This window comes from Rattus norvegicus, chromosome 4 (genome assembly GCF_021556685.1).
Source record: "Rattus norvegicus strain SHRSP/BbbUtx chromosome 4, alternate assembly SHRSP_T2T, whole genome shotgun sequence".
In the NCBI taxonomy this organism is placed as follows: domain Eukaryota; kingdom Metazoa; phylum Chordata; class Mammalia; order Rodentia; family Muridae; genus Rattus; species Rattus norvegicus.
The window spans coordinates 178038334-178047639 of record NC_141537.1 but is presented as its reverse complement, the minus strand read 5'-3'; positions in this window follow the sequence as shown (position 1 = coordinate 178047639).

Sequence of the window (9306 nt, the reverse complement as noted above, 5' to 3'; positions counted from 1 at the left end):
ATTTAAATTGGTCAGCACCCTGGTCCTCATCTTTGAGGTAAAGCACCCAGGCAGAATGGACTCCCAGTACGGACAATGGAAGTACGTATCAGATCAGGAAGGCTCTGCCCTGGGCACAAACACCTCGTTTACTGGAGAGGCTCCACAGACGGAAACAGGAGCTGAAGCATCACTTTATAATGGGTGGAAGGAGGTGAGAGCAAGAGGGCTCGATATATTGATTGCTATTCGCTCCCTCGGGGCGTTTTTCCAGAAAGCCCTTATATTTATTTGTATCTCATTCCAAAGGCATGCCCTGAAGCCATCTCCAAGCACTGGCCCCAAGAGTCCAGGGTTCTTGGGCAATGGGATAGATGAAGGCACCCCTTTACTGCTCAGATTTCTGGATTAGAAAAAAGATCTGTTTGTAAGTGGTTTCCTGCATCGTGTCAGCTCATCCTGGGGCATTAACACAAGGTCTGCCAGGAACAGTACGGGCCCTGGTGTGCGGTATGGGTGCGACCGATCTTTATTGCATAGAGAATGGAAGAAAACAGGTTTTAGAATTAAAATGCTATTATCAGGGCTAAGGGGATGGCTCAGTGGTTAAGTGCGCTCGCTTCTTTTCCAGAGGACCTAAGTTTAGTCACCAATACCCATGTGGGGTGGCTCATAACTATCTGTTACTCCAACTTCAGGGGAGTCTAATATCTCTGGACTCTGAGGACTCCTGAACTCATGTCTTTACACACACACACACACACACACACACACACACACACACACACACACACACACACGCTTAAAAATAGTAAAAGTAAGGACCTGGAGAGGTGGCTCAGTGATTGAGAACACTTGTTGCTGCTGCAGAAGATGTGGGTTCAGTTCCTAGGACCCACACGGTGGTTCACAACGTCTCTAACTCCATTGCAGAGGATCCTGTAAAAGTAACTTTTATTTGCCTGATAATCGTCTTCTCGGAAGGCTCACTGCCTCAGTCTGCTAACCGAGGCCTCGTCCTGGAAGCTTCTAGCCTCCGTATAACCTAATCTAGGCCTAGAATCTTTTCAGCCTCTGAGACTCGCTCGCTGCCCTTCCTAGTTCTGAGCTCTGCCTGCCTGGTTCACCTCCTCTCTGTTCTGACTCAAACTCCTCTCCACGCTGACTGAGTCAATCTGGCTTCTCTTAGTTTCTTACTGAGTTGCTCTGCTTGGCCTCCTACTAACTTTGGCGATCTGTTCTGATCTTGTGGCTCCTTCTCATTCCTGGCTCATTCTGTCTTCATCTGCGTCTAGCTTGTTCTCTCTTCAACCTGTCTCTGTGACTCTCGCTGCTCCCTTAAGTAGCTTCCCTTTCCTCTCTCTTCTCATAAGAGTTGGGCAGATCCTTTTCTGTCAGACCTTTCTCTGATTCATAACTTCGTCTGCCACTCAATTAGATGTCACTTTCAAACATGAGTGCTTCCTTCTACAAACTAACTTTTCCTTCATTGTTTGGGATTAAAGGTGCATACCAGTGGCATATCTGTATACCAGTCAGAGGGATTAAAGGTGCACGCTAAGCCACGCCACGCCACAACTAGAAACAGGTTTTCTCAGCAAATAACACAATCTCTGGGTCACAGTGTGATAGAATATCCGGCAACATGATCCAATGCCCCTCTGACCTCTGGATATTAGGGATGTGTCATACACACACACACACACACACACACACACACACACACACACACACACAGGCTAAATACTGGTATACATAAAGCAATTCTAAACAAGTAAAAGTTAAGTCTTAAAAATTACGGTATTATAAGATAGAAACGTCTTTAAGCGTAAAGCTGTCCTCTCGATTTTTATATAGAGAGCTAATTCTCCTAACGTTTCTGTATCTTTAATAGTCTGTTGCTCTTGACAACCATGATGCTGGGCTGGAGAAATGGCTCAGTGGTTAAGTGTGTTTGCTGCTCTTGCAGAGGACCTGGGTCTACAGCTGGGAGTATGAAACCTAAATTGTAAATTGTTGTAACCTTTGAAGTTAACATTGTTTTTTTTTTATTATTATCCATTTAGAGCATTGGCAACCTTTTTGAAGAGTAGAAAGGTTGATATTAAGCATCACAAGTTTCTGTTTATTGGTGTGTATTTTAATGTCTGTAGGAATGTTTATAGTTGACTCTCATTGTGTGTTTCATTGCAACACAAGTTAACATTAGTTACTTTTCTTAGTGTATGACCAAGTACCTAACGTTACATGTCCTGTGCACTCTCATGCACTGTCGTTGACTGTGCAAGAGAGTGTTTGTAACACACACTTGTGACCCCAGGACCCTGGATGCAGAGTCTGGAAGGTTGCCTTCAGTTCTGGTCAAGATTGATCCACACAGGGAATTCTAGAACCATGGATACATAGTGAGGGCTCGTCTCAGAAACAAAGCAAAACCGTTGGTGAAGTCTCACTCCTTTCCACGAGATTCTCGGTGGCTGGGGTATCCATTCCTCCTGTATCTAAGCTGGAAACCTTGTAGATGGCAACTGGAGAGAGTCTTTGATTTCAGACATGTCCAAGTAAGACAATCCTACATCTTGAAATTGCAAAATCAGGGTGATGGCTAGGCCACAAATAAATAAGCATTGAAAGCTTAATTGAATGTTGTCAAATCTCTGTATCCTTCAGGAAGCCATCCCTGTTCTTGATCTTGTATTTTTCTGAGAATTGTGGTAATTGGGGGAGAATGACACCCCCACCCACCCCACCCACCCCACCCACCCCACCCACCCCATCCACCCCCACCCACCCCCACCCACCTCCACCCACCCCCACCCACCTCCACCCACCCCCACCCACCCCCACCCACCCCCACCCACCCCCACCCACCCCCACCCACCCCCACCCACCTCCACCCACCCCCACTTACCCCACCCCCACCCACCCCCACCCACCTCCACCCACCCCCACCCACCCCCACCCACCCCCACCCACCCCCACCCACCCCATCCACTTCCACCCCCTTCATATGTTTGAATTCCTGTCCCCAGTCAGTGGAACAGTTTGTGAAGGATTAGGAGGTGTGGCCTTGTTGGAGGAGGTGTCACTGGGGGTGGGCTTTGAGGTTCTGTTCCCAGTGTGTGTCTCTCTCTGCCCTGTGATTATTGTTATAAGCTATCAGCCACTGCTCTACTGCCTGCCCGCCTGCTGCCATGTCCCCTACCATGGTGTCATGGACTCACCCTCTGAGACTGTAAGCAAGCCCTCGGGAAGAATCCCCCACGAAGACAGAGGTGAAGCTGGGTTAGAAGCTCGCTAAACTTACCGCTGCACGAGGGAAAGAATGCTTTGTCAGTGGCTAAAGCTGTAAGATGTACAGTAACAGAACTTTTAATGAACTATATTTGATTTACTGTAATTAATTCCTTCCTGTCTGTCTCTTTCCTTGGCTTATATACCAGAGCCTCGGTGGGAAACTGAGTGCAGGCATTCACTTACAATCAGCAGACTACTGGGCTTAGTTTGGGGTTAAGTTGGAAGAGATCACGTGTTGGACCTTGTCACCTCAGGACATCTTCTATTTTGGCTGCACAACGCAGACAGAAGCTGTCTCCCAGCAGGCACAGCATTGAGAAATCACCCGGGTCTGGGAATCTTCTCTTCCTGGCATAGTCTGAATTTACACTTCTAGGTCGGACCTGAGATGCAGTAGGAGGAAGTTGATCTTGATATTTAAAGACTGAATCTTATCCTTGTCGGTTTGGAGTTTATTACGTGCACTAAAGAGGGCTAAGTACCCTGCCAGATTTTTGCTAATATTGTCATTAAAGATACGTAGTTACTAGTATTTCTGCGGCCACTGAAAACGGCACGCAATTACCCATAGAACGTCTTTTCTCCTCTCAAACTGCAAAGCCCTGGAGGTTCTCACTAATAGCCAACCTCTTCCAGAGACATTACTCACTACAAATTACCCTTCCATAAGCCTAGATTACAGCAGACTAATGACCTGTCATCCTCTGAGCCATGAGCATCGTAACTTATAACGGGCATTGCGAGCTACCCTCTGCTCCCGGTCAGTGGTTTTTTCCTTATTTATCCTCAAAGAGCCAGGCTGGGATGGGATGCAGCCCCTGGTGCCTGCTAACCAGGTGATACAGCTGAGATACAGGTCCCATCTGCTTTTGTTTGTTTGTTTGAGGCAGGATCTTGTGAAGCCCATGCTGGTCTTCTTGATCCTTCCTACCTCTATTTCCTGCATGTTGGAATTATTTCTCCTTAATTAAGGTTTTTCCACATGTCTGGGGATTAAGTCCAGGGTCTTGCACATGCTAGACAAGTATGTTCGTTGCCATTGGGCCACATCCTTCAGGTTTATGATGATGAATCATTTTTAAATAAAAAGCCATTGGACAGCGTCGTCATGTTTGCAGCACTGGGGACTGAGCTCAGGACCTCCCCTCCCCCTCTCCTAGCCCTCCCCCTCCCTCTACCTTCTATCCTCTTCCCCACCCCCTTCCTGTCCCCCTCCACTCCCCCTCCCCCTCCTTCTTCCCCCTCCTCTTCCCTCCCCCTTTCTCCTCTCCCCTCCCCCACCCTTCCCTGTTCCCCTCCACCCCCATTCTCTCCTCCCTCCCCCTCCCTCTCCCTCCCCCCTCCATTGTAGGTAGGCATCCTGGCAGTGGGCTGCATCTCCAGCAGCGCTGAACATTTTGGTACTGAGTTTTTAAAAAAAATATATGGAATAAAGGTTTTTGACAAAACTCCTTAGTAGATGACTGGGCAAGTAAAATGAGAAATGGGTGAGGAATGGATCAATAGCATCAACTATTAAAATGAAGGTACTTATCAACTGTGATTCGAAGAGGTGCCAGACTTGAAAGAGATCCACGGAGACGTGTGTCCTCGGTTAAGACTCTGATAAATGCCGCCATCTCTTCGACAGGGTACTGTTGGAAGGCGTATTAAGGCAATGCACCGCAGCCCATGCGTGGAGGCTTCCCAAGGAATAATGTGTGAAAGCCTTTGTGCAGAGGGTCACCCAGAGCAGCCTAAGGTTGTCCTCAGGTCTCATGTGGGGGGGTGGAAGCAAAGGGATCTTGAGTTTGAGGGAGCCCGGACTACACAGGCTGTTTCACGAATAAAAAAAATTCCTTTGATTCTAATTTTTTGGAAAGGCTTTTGCAAAATCAACCTGAAGGTTAAACATCAAAGACACCGAGAAGTCTTAAAATATCTAATTTGGAACAAAAGACTTAAGAGCAGCCACAAGCAGATGGAGATCCACTTCATGGACTCCCCAGCTCATAACCGGCATAGCACAGAGAATGGAGCAAAATCCTCCGAGAAGCTACATGCCTTGTCCCGCCTCCCTTTCTGACATCAGCTCCCATCCTCCCTGCCTCTGGCCCACTCTTCAGTACCAGAAGCTCTCCATGGTGTGAGGTATACTCATGATGTCACTCACACGGTTCTTTAGAAAAACCCTTACAAAAATACAGAAGACACAGTTTCATGAACATGTCGTAAAAACATGTAACCTATATAAGTCTCCAGGAATAAACCTGGAGAGGAGGAGCCAGGCTAATGAGTCGGCCCTGCTTGCTTGAGGGGAAAGTGACCAGAAGGCATGTATTATTAAAGAGAAATAAAAATAGATTGTAGTTCACATATAGAACCACGATTGTATCAGACCTCCCTGTCGGTTGGTTCAACAACATGCAGATACACACACACACACATCGAATACAACGTAAACCCTACAGAAGAAACTGTACGAAGTGTTTGCGTTGAGCAGGGTTTGCAAGTGTATTAGGTGTTGTAAGTGACCTAGAGAGTAAGAATTCGAGGACAAAGGAAGATACATGCCGACCGTAGGGCACTGTACAGAAAGGAGTTGGGCACCCACACAGTTTGGTCACTTTAAAAGAACTTGAAATCAACCCCTCGGGGATTCCAATAAACTTCAAGCTTAACCACCCATAAGCATGCAGGCAACACCAGTCACCCCAGATCCCCTGAAGTGCTGACTGTACTTGTAAACAAACGAACAAACAAACAACCCCTTAAGCATTTGTTCCTGTCAGTGTGGTTCAATTCAATTAAACTAATTAGTTAAAAACACGCCAAGTTCACGTGATCTGCCTGTCTGAAAAGAAGGTAAGTGACAGGCAGCTAATCGTGAAAAGGTCAAAGTTCTTCCTCGTTTCTGATGTAGAAGCTGCAGGGTAATGCACCTTCCATTTAATATTTCATTTTTTTAAATTTTAAATAATATGTTTTATTTATATAATATAATCTATTCATATTATATACCATTTATTATAATATGTTATACTTATATAATAATATAAATAAAGTATAAAGACATATTTATTTATATAATATATAATTGAAATTTAATATGTTTTATTATTTTATTGTATGGCAATACACCTTTAAATTCTCCTCTCAGATCGATCTGATTTATTCGGAACATGACTGTGAACCCAAAGGCAGCAAGATGGTTAATTTTCTGCTCTAGGGGCCTGCAGGGGAGGTGTCTGCCCAGTATCTGGTAGAAGAGAGGCAGGAGGGCTGAGAGACCCTGAAACCAGGGAGACTGTGACATTTATAATTTTTCCAAAGGAAATATGCACACTGACCTCTCCGAGGAAGCTTGAAGCCTTGATGCTTGTGGTGTTGTGGTTACCAGGACAGGGAAGTGGAAAAGCAGGAAGAGAACTTTCTGATTACTACGGACATTTTCCAGTCTTAGGGTCAGACTTTTCTTTTGAATGACATTGTTTTTCTTCCCAGATTTCCAAGGGCTTCTTTTGTTGCTGCTTCTGGGAACTGAGATCGCACGGGACTGAAGACCTTATAGTGTACGTTATCCGGAAATGGTGCGAGTTTCCACAGCCCTCCTCAGCCCCGGTGTGGCAGCTTTCTGTGTCAGGCTCCACACATACCCACAAAGCGGTGCATTCCTTGTTCAGAGATTCAAGTACCAGAACATGAGTATTAAATAATTTTCCATAAAAAAATACTCATACTACGCGAGTAAGCTTTCTCCTTGCTCTCCAGCTGTCCGACAGAGGAGTGGTCAGTCCGCTGTGTGCACCGCAGCCTGGAAACACAAGTCTGTGTGGTGTGTGTGGGTTCTGGGGCTGAGCTCAGACTGCCAGGTTTTCGAAGCAAGAGCTCCACTTGCTGGGACGTCTTGCCAGCCCCGGTGGTGCGGATCTGTAAGCCGATACACAGCTCCACTCATTAAAGCTCTCTCTGCTCTTGCTATCTCCCCACCCTTTTAGTTACATTTCTTGCTATAACAAAGTTCCCTACAATAGCAGCTTGAAGTAGGAGTCTTCATCTTGACTTGTGGTTTTGAGGATGGAGTCCGCATCATGGCAGGACGGCCTAGCCACAAGAGAGCAAGGTGCCAGACTGCTTTTCATCTATACCCAGGCAGCTGAGAAAGAGGAATACAGTGTTCAGCACATTCTTTTTGCTCCCTTCTTATTCTATCTGTGACCCTGTGGTCGATGACCCATAGGGTGGTGCTGCCTACTTCAAGATGGGCCTTCCGCACTATGTGCGAACATCTCTGGGATTGCTCTTAGAGAGGTAGATCTCCTGGTCGATTCTAAATGCAGTCAGGTTGACAGTGAAGTTGGCACACAGATAGAGATAAAAGGATATCCTGCAGGAGTCAGTTCCCTCCCTCCACCACTGGGTGCTGGGGATTTAACTCTGGGCATCAGGCTTCGAAGCCAGTGCCTTTTACCACTGCACCATCTGGCTGACCTGTCCCGGGTGGGTAGATTTAACGCCCTTTCCAGAAGGGCTTTAGATCACTAAGGTTTGTTGATAGAAAAAGGGCCCTGCTTATCCTAGAACTGGCTGGGGTCCTTCCTCCTCTGACTGCGCCTTAGGTGTTTTATTGTCTCTAGAGCTGATGAGTCGGAGAATTACCGAGTAATGAGCCATGGGTGGAAACACAAACAAATACTCACACAATAGTTACACTCATTTTTACTCACAAGGAAACTGCCAGGCTCTGTGAATGTTATTATAACAAGTGCTTCAGCAAAGACCTAACTGCAGAACGGTTTGACTATCAAGGTCACGCCAACGAGATCATTAGCGTGTGTCTCTCCTCCGTGAGCTCCTGCGAGCTCCTGCGGGGAAGTATTTTAACGCTTAGCGATGACTCAGAAAAATTTAAAAGACACAGCACAGTAGAGACTTGTCTCGTCCCTGTAGCAAAATATCCGGCAAAATCGACTTAAGGGAGAAAGAGTTTGTTTACGGAGGGGAGGCAGGCGGACAGGAGCAGGAGGGGGCTGGCTGCGTGGCATCCAGTCAGGAGGCAGAAAGTGGTGGGTGCTGTGCTCAGCTTGCCCTCTCAGCTGTGTAGGGCTCTGTCCACATTTGGTTTGTTCCAGGCTTCCCGTGTCAGTAGGCCTAATCTAGATAACCCCTTACAGATGAGCCCAGGGATTCCTTTTCGTGCTGGTTCTAAATCCCATCACATTTGACAACTTAGATCCGTCATCAACTACAGCGTTCTGTAAACCATTGAGAGTTACGTTACAAGGTCCACGTATTTAAAATCTCCTATCAAAAGTCAAACGGTTGGTCGCCCTGGCTGACAGGACACTTGGCATTTCCCATCGCTAGCAACTGGCAGTGTCCTCTGCGCTCTTGATGACCGGCCGTGGCTCATTTAACAATGCTTTTACCAGCCACAACTGTAGGAGCAGTCGTTTGCTTCGCTTCCCAGTATCAGAGAGAGATCACAGTTTCCCACTGGCCCTTCTTGGGGTTGTTTAAATCGGGGAAAGTGCACGGTATAACCTTGAAAACAAAAGCAATTAACCCAGTGGGGGACTGAACACATAACTTCCACCAATTACTGTCTCGTTAGTGCCATTTTCCGCACAGAGGACCAACGGAGCGTCTGATGTCAGGCCCCTGGTACTATAATGGGCACATTCTTAGTGTGTTTTCTGCTTTCACGGGGGTTCTATGAACAGTGCATAGCAACCGCACGCCATTAGGTGAGTTTCTGCTCAAATTAAGGCTTCTGCTGGTGAGACGGCTCACGGGGTAAATTCACTTTCTGCTAAGCCTGACGTCCCGAATTTGATCCCCTGACCCTACATAATAGGAGAGAGTCGATTCCCTCGTGTTTTTTCCTGACCCCCACAATGTAAGGCACAGGTTTTCTTTGCCATCAGCAATACAATAAATAAATAAAAATGTAATTTTAAAAGTCAATTAAGAGGCTTAATTTGTCTTTTACCTCCTGGAAACTGTCATAATGGGGTGTTTAATTTATAATAATAGGGGTTACATTTATAA